This window comes from Adiantum capillus-veneris, chromosome 20 (assembly GCF_014529385.1).
Source record: "Adiantum capillus-veneris isolate H3 chromosome 20, ASM1452938v2, whole genome shotgun sequence".
In the NCBI taxonomy this organism is placed as follows: Eukaryota; Viridiplantae; Streptophyta; class Polypodiopsida; order Polypodiales; family Pteridaceae; genus Adiantum; species Adiantum capillus-veneris.
Window position 1 is genome coordinate 67,399,162 of NC_140950.1, and position 19,475 is coordinate 67,418,636.

Consider the following 19,475-nt stretch of genomic DNA (forward strand, 5'->3'; position numbering starts at 1 on the left):
ACAAGTGCAGCGCAGAAAATTGGATGATAAGGCTGTCAAATGTATTTTTGTTGGTTATAGTGTTGAAAGTAAAGGTTACAGGTTGTATCATCCGCAACAAAACGTATTCTGGTTTCTCGGGATGTAGTGTTTGTGAAAGATTCTGTTCAGCCCTTGCTATCATGTACTAGAAACAATAATGTAAGCTCACAGGACATTTATGACACTTTGTTGCCTCTTTTCAGTGGTGGAAATACGAATGTAAGTTCCAATGAGCAAATGTACAGCCTATGGGGGTTTCTGAAAATGTTTTAGATCAGCCTATTACTGTACAGATGTACATGATGTACTTGATGAGGAAAGGGCTGAAAATGAGCAGGGTAGAGGTATGCCAAAATGGCTGGTGCACACTTTGCCTGACAGTAAATTGGATGCACCTTTGTCTAATCATACTCGTTCAGGCTCTCGCCATGCATTTTATGCATCAGATTGTTATGCTTTGGCTGTGTCTAGCTTACATGATGTTGAGGAGCCTCTGTCTTTTGATGAAGCACAGAATTAAGAAAATTGGATGGCTGCCATGCAATCAAAATATGATGCACTTATAGAAAATGACACATGGACTTTATGTGATTTGCCTCCTGGCAAAAAGGCCATTGGTACGAAGTGGGTTTACAAGTTGAAACGCAAGCCGGATGGTGAGATCGATCGCCATAAGGCTCGACTTGTTGCAAAAGGTTATGCACAGCAAAAAGGCATAGATTATGAAGAGACTTTTGCTCCCACTTGTCGTATGACTAGTGTACGTTTTCTATGTGCATTGGCAGCTCATTCTGGTTGGAATGTACATCAATCAGACATTGTTACTGCTTTCTTGAATGGTGACATATTTGAGGAAGTTTATGTAACGCAGCCTCGCGGTTTTGTCATAAAAGGACAAGAGGACAAAGTGTGCATATGTAAGAAGGCTTTGTATGGTTTGAAGCAATCTCCTCGTGCTTGGTATGAGAAAGCTGACACTCATTTGGTTAAACGAGGCTTTCGTAACAGTCCAATAGAAAGCACATTGTATGTAAAGCGTGAGGGTGATGTAGTTCTCATTGTGGTTCTTTATGTTGATGATTTGCTGATCACTGGACCAAATGAGAGACATATTGCTGAATTCAAGGCTGATTTGAATGCTAATTTCAAGATGAAATATTTGGGGCTGTTGCATCATTACTTGGGTATACAATTTAAGCAGTGTGATGGTGGTATTGCCTTGTGTCAGAAAAGTTACATAGAGACATTTCTATGTAAGTTTGGACTTGAGGATTGCAAACCTATTGCCACTTCCATGGAAATAGGTTGAAGTTGAGTCTACATGATGCTGGCGATCCTGCTGATGTCACTCTTTACCAAACTGCTGATGGCTGCCTCATTTATGTATGCAACACAAGGCCGGATATTCAGTTTGCAGTCTCACAGGTCAGTAGATTTATGCATAGCCCAGGGTCTAAGCATTGGCAGGCTGTCAAGAGGATTTCCGCTACCTTAGTGGCACTTTACATCTTGGCTTGTTTTATCCCAAGGGGGGATCATTGCCGCTAGACTTACATGCTTTTTCGGACCCAGATTGGGCTGGTTGTTTTGACACGCGAGTGTCCACAAGTGGTTTTTGTTTCATGCTTGGCAGTTCATGTATATCATGGTTGAGCAAGAAGCAACCTACTGTGGCCACTTCGAGTTGTGAGGCTGAGTACAGGGCAGTCTTCACAGCTACGGTTGAGTGTGTATGGCTCAGACGCCTTATGGCTGATTAGGGTGTTGGACAGGACACTGCCAACACTATCTACACTGACAGTCAGAGCGCATTGGCAGTTGCGAGGAACCCAGTTTTTCATGCTCGCACAAAGCACATTGAGGTGCATTACCACTATGTCAGGGAGAGGCTCTCAGCAGGAGAGATCAGCTTGGCTTATGTGCCAACACAGGACAACCTTCCAGATCTTTTCACAAAGGCATTGTCTCGTGAGAAGCTTGAAGCGTTCCGCAAGCTTTGGGCTTACTCCTCTTTGTGGATTGATCCTGTCCTCAGGGCATGGCACTTCCCTTTACTCATGTGCCAGCTCTCGTTCACCGCATCACTCCAAGGGGGATTTGTTACCATATACATGTGGTAGTGATGTGTGTGAACACACTAGGACTGCCGGGGCATTTTTTCCCTCTTTAGGAGGTTTTTTCCCCCGTGCATTGTATATACGCCCATCACTCTAGGGCTATCTATCTTTCCATTGCACATAAGTAACACACTCCCTATTGTGTGCCTTGAGCTTTCTTTGTCTTCTCCAAGCTGTGTGTGTTTCTCTGCAAGCCTAATTCCAACAGCACCTTGAGTATGCAAGTAATTTCATTCATAATTACTGAAAATGCAACTTTTCTATCGTCATTGAATTTTAACAAACCACTTCCATTCCTTCCGCAAGAGATACTCCCCCTTGACTAAATACTCTAGGCATTTTTTAATGAAGCTAGCATCAACTACCAAAGTAATTGTGATGCATCTCTCCATATTAGCAAGGTCCGCTTTGAGGTACTTTTTACAATATGTTTGAGAGGTTCCATAGAAATATTATATTTTTTCATCAAAAGCAAACCAGATGTTTGTGATAGAGATTCATGAAATATTGAGAAGAGGAGCTAAGGAGTTATAAGGGGGAAAAGAGTACTGTACTTGAGAATTTTCCCTTTACTTATGCCATTGTTTGTTACTTTCAACAATGAAATGAAAATTTTATGTGAAAATACTTCAAAGCAGAAAATGAAAAATAACTTGAGGAATGTTAATTTTAGCCTTTTCATGGGAGCAGATCTCTTGCAATCTTCCTCTTGAAAGCTTCATTACCAACAAAGTTTTCAAAAGTATTTACATGGACAATGCTATCATTGCATTTGTCTAAAAGAGGATTAGAGAGAGAGATAGGAGATCTATGATCTTTTCTTTTCAAAATTCCTTCAAATTTTAACAAAGAATTGCTATCAAAGCTTTGCTCTATATCATAAGAGTTAAGTGTCTAAGATAGACGACCTTTGATAGAGGGAAAGTTATGCATAATAAGATGAACTAGAAGCAAATTAGGTTTGGGTTTCTCTAGTCATAATGCTGCTTGATGTTATGTGTCCACTTAAACGTGATAAGCTTTTATATAGTCATGATCTTTTGTTGGGATTATATGCATAATGGTGTAGTTTTTTCTTCTTCTTGACTAAATAATAGTTTTCGCCAATAAACCATCAATTTTGCATGCTCAAAAGTTCTAGAGGGCTTTCTTGAGTTTCCTTAATCTCAAATGGGTTCTCTATATTACCACTACTTTGACCCATTAGTATTAAGAGCCTCTCTCTCTCTCTCTCTCTCTCTCTCTCTCTCTCTCTCTCTCTCCCCAAGTGATTTGATGAAAGGGATTTTCGTGCACATCCAGCTCTAGCAAGACATTGTCATTGATTTGTCTTGTGTACATTACAACTTTTATTGATTGTGATTATGATCAAGGACCATTCAGACACCAGACTTGGGGTATAACCTATCTCATAACAATGCCAAGGCATAGTGGAGGTGGGATGCAAGTTTCATGATGGATTGTCGCTTCAAGGTGGTATAAGCTTGATGGTGCTTGATGTCAACAAGGCTTATGCTTGGTGTTTTGATCCTTTCTTTCTTGCTTCTTATTTTATGACGATTTTCGTTTGGTCCTTAAGAATGGGTGACACTATTCTGATCAAGTTCCTTTACATGATCCACTCACCCATACGAAACAAGATATTATTGCTCGCTGACGAATAGTCATTGAAAAAGAAAAATTGCATGGTAAGAAGAATGTTGTTGCTTGCTCAATTTTTTGGAGTGTCGACCAAATTCCTTCTTAATATCTACCTCATTTGTTAGGTTTCCACTTATTTCCTTATGATTGCATATCATGGTGCCTTACACCGATTAGTTAGAGAATGCACACTTAGCTTGATAATACTAAGGTCCAAACCAAACCAACAGTGATCTCAACTCACTAACCAAATACCAACACCTTGCACACTTGCATCCAAGCTTCAACACACCAAGCGATGAATACACAAGAAATCTTTGCAACAAGTCAATGTGTGCATGCACACACCAGTGCGCGCGCACACACACACACACACACACACACACACACACACACACACACACGTGCATCCCTTACAACCATGCATTGTTGGAAGGTAATGTTTGACCATGATAGGTTTGAGCACCCATCATTGAGAAGTACGTGAGAACTATCATTGTGCAAGGAACAACCTCATTAGAGTGGGGACTACTAGTAACCAAGAGAGAGAGAGAGAGAGAGAGAGAGAGAGAGAGAGAGAGAGAAAAGAGTTATGCACCCTCTTATAGAAAAACATCTTGCCTGCCCAATAGTAGATCAGTGTAAACTAAAGAGAGTGCATTGGCAAATCAAGACAACTAGAGACTTTACATGTGCCTCTTTCCTTGCTCTTATTGAAGCCTATTTGTGTTTCCATAGAAGGATGTTGGCCACCAAACTAAGCGCATGTTTGCCTCAAAGTGTCAAAAGACTTGGCATTCTTCCGTGCAATGGCATGTCTATGTGTCTTAGAAGAGCGGTTGCTGTAAAAAATGGGGTGTGTATTAGGTAGTTACAAGAATCTGGCAAGTAATTGGAAGGGTTGATGCTTTCTCCTGTAGGCTCTTGCCTATGAATCCTTCTCCTTGTGAGGGCAACGATCATGGAGAATGGCATACACACATTAATCTCCATACTCTTATCTCGATGGATTTTTTTAGTTTCTTTTCAAAGAGTTAAAATCTGTCCCTCACCCTCTCTGTCCTTCGCTTTAGATGCAACCAATTGACCATCATTGGCTCATCTCAAAGTTGCCTCATGAAAGCCATTTGGGCACAAGTAGAGACAATTTGTCCATGTAGTCACTCCACACACTTACAAAGAGAGAGTGTATAGAGTCCATAATGAAAGTATCAAGATGCCACAACAACGTTTGCCTTACTAATGTGACTAAGTCATGTTTAGAGAGAAGAAGAAGAAGAAGAAGAAGGAGAGTTTCAACGTCATAGGAAACCATCTTAAAGATCTAGCCGATGAGGAGAGTTGAACTCAAGACCTGCTATTCAAGAGGGAAATGGCATAAGCAATCTACCACAGTTGAGAGAGAGAGAGAGAGAGAGAGAGAGAGAGAAGAAGAAGAAGAAGAAGAAGAAGAAGAAGAAGAAGAGTATCTAACATCGTAGGAAACTATCCAAGAGACCTTAAAGATCTATCTGACGAGGAGAGTTGAACTCAAGACCTGTTACGAGAGAGAGAGAGAGAGAGAGAGAGAGAGAGAGAGAGAGAGCCACTTGACAAAAATAGTGCACACCTTGGTGCTTCATGCACATGCATTTTATTAATCATATGTAATAAAGACACACTAGAAGTATTCACATCAATGACCTAAGATACTATTAGTGTAATAATCATGCTCATTGATGTGATAATTATCTCCAACGCTTCAAGGTGATCCTCCCTCGACCTGTGAATCCGTGTAACCTTTTCACTTTCTTTAATTCAATTTTTTACCTTCTTAAAAAAAAACTATAGGTCCTCATTGGAGACCTTACTTTAAAAGTTCTATATCCTTAGATTCTAAACTTAGCTTTAAAATCTCTAAAAATAAAAATAAAACATCTCTAGAGATTGAGGCTCCGAAGGATTAGATCCCTTCCTTAAAGTTTGAACTAGCAAAAATGACAACTTTAGTCTATCACCTCAAGTTTCCACGGGTGAAAGAAATTTTTAAGATTAAAAGATGGGTGATAACTTCTCAAAATGAAAAAGACTTAGCTATTGGGTGGCAGAAAGGGAAAGTTGGAGAAAATCAGGGAGTTCACCATGGTTTTCTCTGAGTTTCCCAATATGAGCAAGCTTCAATGGGTGCAGGAATCTTCAAGTTGCTCAAGCCAGCTTTGCAAGCCCAACAAGCAGCCAAAAAATGCCTCAACACAACTCCTGATGGTGGCATGCTTGAGTGATTTGTCTCCGCAAACTCAGCCTCCTTTGTGAAGTGAAGTGCTCCATAGTTTAAATGATTTTTGTCTTCATTTATTGTGTCATTTTACAAGGTATTTAATGTACGCACGCGAGTTTGGATTCAGTGGAAACTTAATGTACGCGTCGCGAGTTTGGATTCAGTGGAAGTTCAGCAAGCAGTGGACTGTTGTGGCTACAACATGACTGGATCTTTTGCAGAAGGTTCCTCTCTAACATCCATTACAACAGGCTCTCTTTTTTCTAGTGGATTGTTTGCAGTAAACAGGACGCCCATCTGCTGGGGTGATGAGACAGAGAGTCGGGTGATAAGCGGGGCACCACGACAGGCAAAGTTTGTGTCATTATCAGTTGGAGGTCACCATGTTTGTGGGATTTTGGAAAGCAGTGGAGCTACATTGTGCTAGGGAGGAGAGCTTGAAGTTCAGAATGGGTTGCCAGGTTCTGCTCAATTCACATCACTTGTGGAAGGCAGGTTTTGTGCTTGTGAACTGCTTAGTTCCCAGCAAACGGTTTCTTGCTAGGGGCTAATCAATCCGCCCAACAACATCCCTCCTCCTACAGCATCCCGCTTCTCGGCCATGGTAGCAGGAGACTATTACACTTCTGGCATACCTTCCAGTAGTGTGCAACCACTTTGCTGGGGTGCTCAATTCCATGATGTCCTTCATACAAGTGCCCTGCCACCAGTTGACTGCATGCTCTGTGGGAACAATTGCCTGTTGTGTGCATGCCTAGCACCCGCCACAAAAATTCTGTGCAGAACCCCATCATCATCGCCGAGCTTGCTACCGCAGTTGTGGTTGTCAGGTACAAGCTCGCCAAGCTTGCAACTGCCATCGCTAATGGAACTATGCCTAGATCCATCAAGAAGCAGAGGGTCAGGCAACAAGAAGGGCTCTTTCAACTCCTCTTTATTAAGGAGAGGCTGGTATCAACAGAGCTCGAAGAACCCAAGATGTCAAGAGCAGAGGTGTTCAGATACCAGGAGCTAGAGCAAGCAACTAGTGGCGAATGAGGTGGGAAAAGGGAGCTTCTCAATTGTATACAGAGGAGTGCTTGGCGATGGCCATGTAGTAGCAGTGAAGCAAGCCCACGCCCAGCCAATACCAGAAAGACGCAAACGAGTTTCGCAATGAGCTTGATCTTCATGAGTTAATGGCCAATGGGACTTTGCATGAGCACCTTCATGGCAACAACCATCATCTTGGGTGGGTGAGGCGGGTAACTGCTGCGGTTCAAGCAGCCCGTGGATTGGAATACTTGCATGGTTATGCCTGCCCTCCAGAGTTTCACAGGGACATAAAAGTCATCAAACATTCTGTTTGATGATGAGTGGAAATGCAAGAGTGTCAGACTTTGGCTTATCTTTATTGGGTCCCATGGACAATGACTCACTGTTGTTGGAGCTTCCAACAGACACTTTGGGCTACGCAGACCTGGAGTATTATAGGCTCCAGTACTTGACAACCAACCATGATGTGTACAGTTTTGGAGTCCTGCTCTTGGAGATTAGAGCGGTTGCAAAGCTATTGACATGGAGTATGATGGGAAACATTTTTGAGTGGGCAGTTCCTCTCATTAAGGGCAAGAGCAATGTGTATTGGATCCGAGGCTCGAGGCCCCCCCAAACCTGGATGTAGTTTACAAGACTGTGCCTGTAGTGGCACGGTGTGTAAAGATGAGGGGCATGGGTCGCCCCTCTAGGGACAAGGTTACTACTTCTTTAGAGAGGGCCCTTGCTATGTTGATGGGAACATACTCAGAGGCCAACCTTTCTTGCCCTCGGAGGTGGTCTTAGGAAGCAACCGTTTGCACCACAAATCATCTAAAAAATCTTCGTGCAGGTTTGTATTTGCTGTCGACTCCTTGGAGACCAGAGAAGAGCATGAAGATCACATAAATCCTTCCTCCCAAGCATCAACTCCTCACTGCAACGGGGATCCCTCTCTGAAGATGAAGTGGGCGGGAGTGTTGACATCACTATACCTATAGCACGATGTAGAGGCCCAACAGCAACGGCAGCAACTTATGTTTCCGCATTGCAAAGCTGAGATCTACCCAGCTTCTCCACAGCAGTTGTTTTTTAGCTCCTTTTTTGAGTCGAGTTCATGTATTGTATACTGCAGCTGACAGGGAAGGCCCCGGTCTCTTTTATCCCTCTATTTCTTTAAATCTTGTATAAGGCCATTTAGTACCTATTTTTGGACTAGATAAGGCCATAGTGAAGTGTGGAATGCTCGGCAGCAATTGTGAACCATTGGGTATAGCCTATCAATCAGCGTCACTTGGCAACTTAGTGATGACAAAGCTCTTTTCTTCCAATATTGTGAACCATTGGGTATAGCCTATCAATCAGCGTCACTTGGCATTGTCTCAACTAGCTCTGCCTCATAGAAAAGATCATCATGAAAGACTACGATGCTTGCATTAATGTGGAAGATTGGCATTTGAAGCTCTTTGGCAAAGCTTAATATGACTCAAAAGCCACACCTAGATTGATGTGCCCTTTTTTGGTGGCAGGCCTCATGATTTTATCACTTGTTTTTTTGTAAATCAATTTGATTTATCTACCCGTGAGAAACCTCAAAGAGAGAAAAACCCACCAGAAAGATCAGGTACAAGGGAAGGAACACAAAAGTGTGCAGCTGTACAAAATGGCTAAAAGCATTCATAGGAAAGTTGATGTATCTCTGGAGTGATATCACCAACTTCCAAGTCGTTCCGTAAAGACTGTCTAAGAGAGAGCTTGAAGAACGGGAAGGGATTTGCATGAATGCGTTGGAACATATAGCCATTAACATGAAGAAGACCGCGAAGCGCTGCAATGCCGATGAGAAGATGCCAAATTCCCAAAACTGTCTATGGAAGACAGTCGTGGGAAAACGTAGCTGCATGCATGCCGATACACTGCGAAGGAAATCTCGGGTCATACAACAATCCTACAGCAGGTGACAAACATCCTCTTTCGCAGTCGAGCAACGGACACAAGATGAAGGGCGGATATGGCGCGTCCTAAGAAAAGTACCATAGGGAGCACACCAAGCAAACAACACCAAAGAAACAATCGCTCCTTCAAAGGCAAATGGCTTTTCCACAAGGCAAATAGAAGCTTTCTCCACCAGATATCAGATTTATGCATGTGCCAAAGAGCGGTACAATGATCAGCAAGCCTAGGTTGAGGCAGAAAAATAGCATAGACCTGACTGGCAGAAATATTCTGAAAAGGCAATTTCCGAAAATTCCAGACAGACATGTGATCACCATCGGTTAAAGGTGAAATGGGTAAAAAGCCAACCAGAGCCAATAGAGTCCTTCATAGGAACTTCTGGGGCCATCCACACTGAGCTTGGCAAGTTGCTCTATGCTGGTTGTCAATCCTCTGAGCTTGCCTCACGTGACATTTTTTTTTATGATCATACTTATGTCACGCCTAGGCGAAATGGATATGGTAATCTATCTCTGGTTCACTCGCCAACCTTGGAGAGTTTGGAATGGCCTAAGCCAGACAGGGCCTTGATCGCAGCAACCAAAAGAAGAATCGAGGTGGATGTGCAAGCAGCAATGAAGTGCACCTATGGTTCCCATAAAGCCATAGTAACATGGTTTATGTCTCTTCATGTGTTTGTGTTTATATTTCGACTTCAGAGTGTTCACAGGACACCAACAATGTGGACTTGCAAAGGGGGAAGTGCGATCAACAAGTTTCTTGCAGCTGGATGGGAAACTAAGGTGGTCAACCACCAGGGAATTCTCTCACCTTGCCACAATAGAGTGCCAATCACATGAATGAAGTGGCAGAAGCTTCGATTTCCAAAGCTTCCATAATCACTTGAACATCACTCTGATGATTGCGAGGCATAAACAACGAGTCATCCGCATAAGCCTGCCCAACAAAGGTATGACCCGAGGGTAACTGCAAACCATGAAGACGCTCTGTAGAGGTCAAGTGATCAAGATACATCAACAAGGGGTGAGTGGCAATAGTATGAAGCAAAGCGCTAAGGGGGCAACCTTGCCTAACCGAACAACCAAGTGGCCACGATTCTGTCAATTCACCTTCCAAGATCCCCGATGACATACTACAAGCATATAAGAAATAAACCACATTGGCCAATTTAGGACCAAACCCTAGGCACCTCCTTGTGGCAACAATGAAGTCCCATTGCACACTGTCAAAGGCCTTTTCAATATCAACTTGCGTGACCAACACATCTTGTTGCGTGTACTTAGCATACTCCATGCCAATCATAACATTAGCCAAATTGTCCATAATTTGACGACAAGGGATTAAGCCATATTTAGCGTGATGAAGTCTTGTAAACAGACGGTCCTTAATGCGATGCACCAACATTTTAGCCAATATCTTATAAACCACCGGCATCACTGTTATGGGCCGCGCCAATGAGAGAATTGCTCACAAAGCGCTTGCTTGAGATCTCCAATGGTGTAACAGACTTGGACACTAAGTCAAGAATTCTACCGCGACAACACCAAATAACCACTTCAAAACAGTTCACAATTGATTCCGCACTGGCCCGACGAAGTTCCGTGCCTATAGGTATTGGCCCCAAAGACTGGCGCCCCTTTCGGTATTTCTTTTTGTAATAATTTGTGTTCAAAGTACAAGAGTGCAGGCAGGCGATCACACTCAGACTCTGCGTCTAGATGCTCTGAGTTGTGAGGCCCTGCCCACAAATTTAAAGGTTACAAGGATGCTAAAGCCCCAAAAGCTGAAAATCAAAAGCCTAAAAATAAAGCAAAAGCTCTTTCTCTCTCTTGCTTGTAAAGTAAAGCAAGCTCCAAAAGCTGAAAATAAACAGCTTTTAACAATAAAGCAAAAAAGCTCTCTCTCTCTTTCTTCTCCCAATGCGTAGCCAAAAAGCAAAACTGTCGCAGCTTTTAGCTTCCGTAAAAAGCGTCATAAATCTCGGACGTCCGCATTGCTGCCACGTGGCCAATCCTCCACCATTTCCGGATGTTGACCGTACGTAGCAGCTATGTCATCATTTAGCATGTCCTTCCCCGGGACTATCCATGCTTTAGGGGGGGAAGGTGTGTGTGTACACTGGGCAGCCACGTCACTGTTTGTGACATACCTCCATTATAATCGCCCTCGATTACGCTTGCAAAACACACAGAGGCCATAAATCATCTTAGCAAAGACTGACTGTTAGTACCTACGCACTGGGAACACACATCTAGCACATGTACCAATCGACAGTCACATCACAGGACATCACATGACATTCAACATTCATTTGGATCTTAGATCATGATTTATCGGCAATGCAATTTGCAATCGCATCTAGATCCCTTCAGGACCCCATAGATGCCCGATTGACTAATCCCTATTGCAACCATGACTATCAAGATCATTCAGACCGAAATGCTGCAGTCATTTCGTCTATCAGGTCCCGCACTTAAACAAGTCAAGAAAAAGTTAGTTTCATATTTTCCAGGATTCTATTTCATAAAGTCATCCAGTAGAATACTGTCAGCTCTCAGTATCCCTGAAGCTCAAAGAGACATCAGTGACTAGTATTCAAAAATCGAGGCATCTGTTGACAAAGGAGCGGAGTAACTCCCCTCTCGTTCAAACCCATTGTACCAGATCTCCAACCAAGCTGAATTCTGGGTTCCATTTGAAGTAGACTATGCTAAACCAAAAGCTTCAAGGTAAAGTTTCACAATCTGAGGAGTATCTGCTAAGTCCTCCTCCTCCATCCACTTTGCATCCAATGTAGGATAGTTCTTGAATTTAACCAAGAACTGCCTTCTTGCTTTACCCTTACTTTCTTTCTGTGCCAATGTCTCTTCTGGAACGAGTATCTGCTCGTTTTTGTCCATTTCGTGTTGTTCATCATCAGGCACATCGCCTTCAAAAGGCTTCAAGAGACTCACAAGAAAAACATTGTGAATCCTCCAAGTATTCTGGCAGCTTTAGTCCAAAGGAGACATCATTGATCTTTTCGGAGATCTGGAAAGGTCTGTAGTATCGCATACTAAACTTTGGAAAAAGCCTCTCCTTTCCCTTCTTCTTTCTCAGGCGTGCCTTCTCAAAACGTAAGAGCACCCAATCATCCTCCTTCAATTTCAAATCGCGAAGATGGCGATCCGCTGCCTTTTTCTGTCTTTCCTGAGATTTCTACAAAGCCTCGCGGACTTTGGCAAAAGCCGTGTCTAAGTGGCGCATATATTCATCAGCTTCAAAAATCTTACCTTTCGTGCTAAGGAAGGGTGGAACCTTCGTAGCAAATTCAAGAATCTCAAATGGCATCTTCCCCATCAAAGAGTTAATCGTGTTTTACTGAATTAGCAATCTCTAATTGCCCGTCAGTTTGCAGGTGGAACGATGACGAGAACTGCAACCGCGTGCCTATGTTCTCCCAAATAGCTGTCCGAAACAAACTCGTGAACCTTGGGTCCCTGTCGGAGACAATTGTCTCAGGCATGCCATGTAATCTGTAGATCTGGGCAATAAACAATCGTGCCCACACTGTGTTCTCGGGAGATTAAAAAAAATGAAATCCATTCTAATACTTTCCCAGGGGCGGGTGGGTATGGGTAAAGGCTGTAACAATCCCTGTGCTTTATGCCTGTCAAACTTGACCTTCTTGCATACCAAGCAACTGCACACAAACTCGTCCACATCCTTCCTGAGTCTCGGCCAAAAGAAATATCTCTCTACCCCTTTCAAGGTGGTAGCAATGCCGCGGTGACCCGCAAAAGGCGGACAGTGGCATTCGGTTAGAACCTTTTCCCTCAACGGCTGTGTAACACACAACATGGTTTTCTTCATTAAGTAGCCATCCCGAATGAAATAGTCCACTACTATCTCCCCTTTCTGTATTCAATTGAATACATCTGAAAAATCTGTATTTGTGGCGTACTGACCGACCATATCCTCAAAGTTTCTATGATGTATCGCGGAAATAGCCAGAACCAACGGCTTTTGGAACAAAGTATTTGCCACCAATTTCTTATGCCCCTGCACAGGACAATCCAGAAGTAAACTGTGACAAGATGTTTGCCCACCGTATCTGCTTTTCCGATAGCTGCTTCTGTGACAAGAAGTAGCGTAAACTCCCATCATCTGTGAAAACTGTAAAATCGGCTCCGAGTAGGTAATATCGCCACTGAATAAGAGCATGGATAGCCGCCAAAATCTCTTTCTTATAAATCTGTGCTGTCAATTCCGGCCTTGAGAACAATCGGCTCTCGCAAGCAATGACATGGCCTTCTTGCATTAAGACCGCACCCAGACTACGACCACAAGCATCACAATATACTTCAAATGACTTCTACAAATCCGGCAAAGTCAAAACTGGTCTGTAGTCAATTTCTCTTTCAATGTCTAAAAAGCAGTCACCTCTGTGGGTCCCCACAAAAAAGTGACTCCTTTCTATGTCAAGATATGCAAAGGGGAAGCAACCTCTGCAAACTTTCGAATGAACCGCCTGTAGTACAAACACAATCCCAAGAAACTTCCAAATTCATGGACATTCTTCAATCACAGATAGTCTCTATCTTGGCCGGATCCATCTGCACTCCTGCTGTTGATGCAATGTGTCCCAAAAAGTGCATCTCTGGTAGGAAAAATTCACTTTTCTTTGCATTAATCACTAACTTGTGATCTCGAAATGCATGAAAGACTTGAAGCAAATGATCTCTATGTTCTACCTCATCCTTGGAGAAAACAATGATATCGTCAAAGAAAGTGCCAACAAATAGTCTGTACTCTCGAAAAAAAATAAAAATCCTGTCCATTATCCGGTTAAATGTCGAAGTAGACTCGCGGCTTATTAAGCAGATAGCACAGGGCATGGTGATCAGTAATAACTGTGAAATGGACTCCTAATAAATAATGGTGAAATTTTTGTAAAGCATACACAATAACCAAACCTTCCCTCTCTGTGGTGCTATAGTTGCGCTCTGCCTAGGTGAGCAAGCAACTTGCATAGTGAACAGGGCGATCCAGATTGTACTCCTTACTAGGTTGAATCAGCACAACACCCATAGCCAGTTGACTGGCATCAATATGCACATAAAAAGGAAGAGACCAATCGGGAGCCACTAGAATAGGCGCTTCAGTGAGGCGTTTTTTGAGGTATCCAAAAGCTTCAGCCTCTGCATTGGACCATTGAAAGGGAACAGTAGCATTGGTGAGTTGGGTCAGTGGTTGAGCCACCTATGCATACATGCGTATAAACCTGAGATGATAGCTTGTGTGGCCTACAAAGCTCTGTACACCTTTTGGATTGATGGGAGGCGGTAACTTCAAGATTGCCACGATCTTCTCTGGGTCAGACGCTAAACCTTTAGTAAACACCACATGGCCTAGAAGTGTGCCCTCAGTGACCAAAAAATGACATTTGTTAGGATTGAGCTTTAGGCGTGCCTCTCTGCACTTGAGGAAGACATCAGAGAGCTGAGCGAGGTGCTTCTCTAGATTTTCCACCGGGGTTGAACATTGAGCACCTGAGAAGGTCGAAAAATCGTCCATGAAGATGCGAAGATGATCCGTAAGTGTGATATACTGCTCGATTGAATGAAGGTGGAGCGTTTTTCAACCCAAACGACATTCTACTGTAGATAAAAATACCCCAGGGAGTCACAAAAGCCGTTTTAATCTGATCACCTGGATGGATGCTGTAGCGCAGATAACGTGTCGTGCTCTCTACAGTGGGTGGTCCTCAGTGCAATGTGCGTGACAATCTCACTCAAACAGACTGAATCTCCCTCAAACAGATGAACAGAAAGGAAACAATAGACGTCAACAGAGCTCTCAAAGACACAACAGCAGACCAGAATATATGACTCGACTATCTCAAAGACTGATACAGACTCTGGTATGGCAGCACACTCAGCTCCAGCCCAGGACTCTCAGGTACAATGGGGGTGTCGAGGCTCAGATGTGCCGGGATGGTGCAGACGTGCTCTGTGTAAAAACCCACTCTAGACGACTACTACGTACAAAAGATAATGCCACTGGCCCAAAAGGACTACTCATATGTACAATCATCAAGAGCCACCAACGGCTCATAAAGAACATCATCTAAGTCTATCCCCACTTGGGTGGCGGTGGTGACCTGGCCACGATGTCCACTAGACCACCCTGCCACGTGTCTCTGCCCAAGTGTGAACCGACCAGACCAAAGACCAATTGACCCAAGCCCAACTGTAAACTACTGTCGTATGAAAGTGAAAGTGACACTGTAGCAGGCTACAGATTGCCTGCCACAAGACCGCTGCCCGTCCTGGAGAGCGGAACTGAAGAACTACTGTTGGTGGTCGGATGATGGAGGAGGAGGAGGCTGATAGTAAGGTGGGTAGGAGATGGAGGCCAAGTGTATGGTGAGGGGTAGTGGCCATGAGGAGGGTACATCGGGTATGGAGTAGCCACCCCATGAGCAGCAACCCCATGAGCAGCAGGCTGTGTCATGTGAGACGGTTGACTGTGAGTAGGTGGAGCTGGTGGAAACCCAGGAAAAGACTGCGCAGGCTGCGAGGGTGGAACAGGTTGTTGGAATCCAGGGAAGCCGTAGAAGTGCTGAGGAAAGGATGGAGACTGGGAGGGGGAGGCCATAGAGGGACCCTGAAAGTGTGATGAGACCGATCCTGTTGGTTTAGACTCCATTTTGGTAGGATTTGCTTTCTCTGCTGTTTGAGAATCCCCTGAATGTGCTTTGGAAACGTCTGTCTTTGTCGGTACCTGTGTTGCCATAGCAGGAACTTGCTGAGAAACCGGGGTTGTAGTTGTAGCTGTAGTTGGAACTGCCTGTGAAATGGCTACAACTTGGTATTTTGCGCAAGAAGGACATAGTGTATGTACCATCGGAGAGAGGTCCTGAACTGCTGCGGTCATATCATTTGCCTCTTTTAACTGTTTTTGCTGAGTGTGGACAATATGTTTGAGGTCCACTACCTGTTGAGTTAAGATTCTTATGCGATCTTGAGCTGTAGCAATGAAATTGTCCCTATCCATCGCTCGTTGAAGATGTGTTTGCACTTCCCTTGTCGTACCATCATAGCAAGCGCGATGCCTCTAAAAGTCTGTCGGCCTGAGGCGCAAAAGTATCATACATGTCATGCTTGTCAGATGTAGGCGTCCCAGAGCTAGATGCCCCTGCAGTATCCTTCGGTGCCCCTGCAGTAAGAGTAGTACGTGGTGCTGGCGACACAACTGGAGGTTGTGTTTTAGTGACTGCAATACTACTCACAAGAGGTGGTGTGAAAGTGGAGGTGGCCACAGAAGTAGTAGACATACGCACTGCTGGTGTTGTAGTATGGACGTCCGAGATTTTGACCTGTGATTCTGAGAAAGGTAGTGTTGCCAGCTGCTCAGATGAATCTTTTTGTACCTTTGCCCTCTTGCGCAAGATGCCTTTCCCTTTGGCCATTTTGGAACGTTCTTGTCTTTTGGATCATCTTGAAGGGTGAGAACTGCTTTTGCATCTGTCTTTTGCTGCATAATCTGTACTACCCAATACATAATAGGCGCTGCATAGCAATTGAACCTTTCCGCTTTGCCTTTACGCTGAGTCCGAAAACGCTTTGCCCTGTCCTGTAGCGCTTTAAACAGCAAATTGTGAAATGGGTATGGCAGGCAGTGGTAGAGACAAAAAAGAGCATCGCATATTGCTGGAGAACCTGGAGAAGATGGAACCCCTGTTCTTTCAGGTGCTCGCAGTAAAAAATAGTACTGTAACACTGAATACAATTGCTGACTCCTGTGATAGTCTGGATGTGAGTCCAGCAAAAGTTCCTGACAAGCATTTGCAGTTTCTTCTGGTGAGAGATTCGAGAAGGTTTTTGTTGCGGGCAGAGGTGCCACCACAGTCAATATTCCCATAGCCTGTCCTATATCCTCCGCTGTAAGTGCAGTATCATTCAGCTTTGGAAAATTTAGCAAGAGGGAACATAGCTTGGCAGTAGAGATATTGGCAAACAAATCGGTCTGAGCCAAATTTTGAAGACCCAAGTGTATCAGTTGCTGTTGAGAGAACACATCCTTGAGTGCTGGATTCGGAGCCTGTAAATGATATATCATTATTAGAGGTACCTTGGAGAGGGCCCCAGACGGGCGAGGCACCTGGAGAGTGGTGACCCTGTCAGCAGTGACTGACTGGGGCGACTCTTCCTCTGAAGATTCCTCTGAAAGCTGCTCTGAACTAGGAGTGTAATCTGATTTACTGTCAGAGCTATCCCCAGAGGCCGAGGACTCTTTCTCAGATTGGAGATGCTTTTCTTTATTGCGAGTTCTAACCATCTTTATCAAGTGTGCCTGAGAATCTATACTGATTGATGAGTCCCACTGTAGCAGGAGCAAGGGCGAGACCCACTTCGGTACTGGATGACGGACTGAACAGAGTACCAAGGCTATAATAAAGGCTCTTTGCTTTTCGCGTTGGCTTTTTGCATGTAAAACGTTCTCTCCTCTTCTTTGTTGATTTTCGCAGGTAAAATATTCCCTTGCTGAGAAGTGAGAAACCGCTCGAATTGCGTTTCGCAGATACGCGGCGCTTGCTTGCTTTTAAATATATAAATATATATATATATATATATATATATATATATATATATATATAAAAAGAAAAAAGAAAAAAAAAGCGAAGGGTGAGGGGAGGAAGGGCTCGGTCTAGGGACCAGGGCTAGAGGCTAGAGGCTAGGGACGAGGGACTAGGGGCTAGGGGCTAGGGCGAGAGGGTGAAGGGAAGGGCTAGGGCTAGGGCTAGGGGATGGACAAGGCGAGAGGGTGAGGGGGGCTAGGGCGAGAGGCTAGGGGCTAGGGGCGAGGAAATAGGGGTTGAGGGCGAGGGAATAGGGGCGAGGGAATAGGGCGAGAGGGTGAGGGTCTAGGGGCAAGGGCGAGAGGGTGAGGGTCTAGGGGCAAGGGATAAGGGGGCGAGGGCGAGGGGCTAGGGGCGAGGGAATAGGGGTTAAGGGCGAGGGCGAGAGGGTGCGGGTCTAGGGTCGAGGGGCTAGGGCGAGGAATAGGGGGTGAGGGCGAGAGGGTGAGGGTGGTTGAGGGATAAGGGGGCGAGGGTGAGGGGCTAGGGGCGAGCAAATAGGGGGTGAGGGCGAGGGGCTAGGGGCGAGGGATAAGTTAGGTCAAGGGCGCAGCAGGCCAAGCCTAGGGCGAGGGTGGGAGTAAGGTCAAGGCTAGGGCCTAGGGCCTAGGGCCTAGGGCCTAGGGCCTAGGGCGAGGGGATAGGGAAAGCACTAAGGCTAGGATTAGGGCTGGGGGTTGAGAGGATAGATAAAGTCGAGGGTAGAAAAAATAACGAGGGAGTTTTAACACGTAGGAACTATCCTAGAGATCTTAAAGATTTAGCGGCGACCAATACATAGACTTGATTAATAGAAAGCATGGATAATTTCGAGGTACTGAGAAAGAATGAGCAGTGGCAGATAAAACGCGAAGTACTTTCATAAATATCCCACTCAATGATACAAAGGCATTTATGCATATCAAAGAACTGTGATTCACTTGAGAGGCAAAAGCTGAGAAAAGGTACTGAGTCGAGATTGAGGACTGAGGGGATTTGGTTATGTCCAAGACAGACAGGGATTGAAGACAGAGTGAGTGAAGGATAGAGTTGATCCTAATCCAGAATCAAACCTATGAGCTTAACAGAGTCTGCAGAAGGAGAGCTGTCTAAGGAGAGGGTCTAAGAGATAAGATAAAACGGAACAGCAAGATGCGGAAGATAGTGATTCCGAGGCTATTTAAAGGTTCAGGAGTCGACGAAGCTCAACACTTGATTGTCGCGCGGTTAGACCCTTGAGCGGCTTCTTAAGCATGATAGCATTTGATCCGAGATCCATTGACTAAAGGCAGAGAAACTCCTTCGAGAGTGGCTAATTGTACAGCGCCGTGGGGTAGAATCTCCATCACCTTATATGGTCCTTGCCATGCTGGGACCAACTTTGCTTTTTTCAGAAACTTGGCCTGATAAAGTAGCACCAGTGCTCCTTGCGTTATTTGCGGCTTCCTGAGATGGCGATCATGCCAGGCTTTACGACGAAGCTGCTCTGCTTCTAGAGCCAGTGAAGCCAAACCTCGGCTTTCCTCCAAAAGGAAAAGACGAGAGACAGATGCCGACCCCAAATTTCCATTGGCACGAAGACTCCCCACTCGCGGGGATCCTGAGTTGAATTCAAAAGGTGCTATCGCTTCCAAACCGAAAGCCAATTGGAATGGGGTGTGATTGGTTGTGGCTTTGATAAGCCCAAAGTGTACCGTGGATAGCTTGAACCCAAGTCGAGGGATGAAGATGACATGCTTTCCGCAGAGTGCTATCAGAACCTTATTAGTGCTCTCTGCCTGCTCGTTTGCTCTAGGGTAATAGGAACAAGATTTTCTGTGAAAAATCTTGTAGTTGGCCACCAAGGTAGAAATTGTTTCATTCACAA

At 44.5% G+C, this 19,475-nt stretch overlaps 1 pseudogene; it reads left to right on the forward strand.

Annotated features, from left to right (window-relative positions):
- The first annotated feature begins 6,109 nt into the window (after positions 1–6,109).
- On the forward strand, positions 6,110–8,516 carry LOC147432658 (serine/threonine-protein kinase-like protein CR4; annotated as a pseudogene).
- Positions 8,517–19,475: the final 10,959 nt, after the last annotated feature.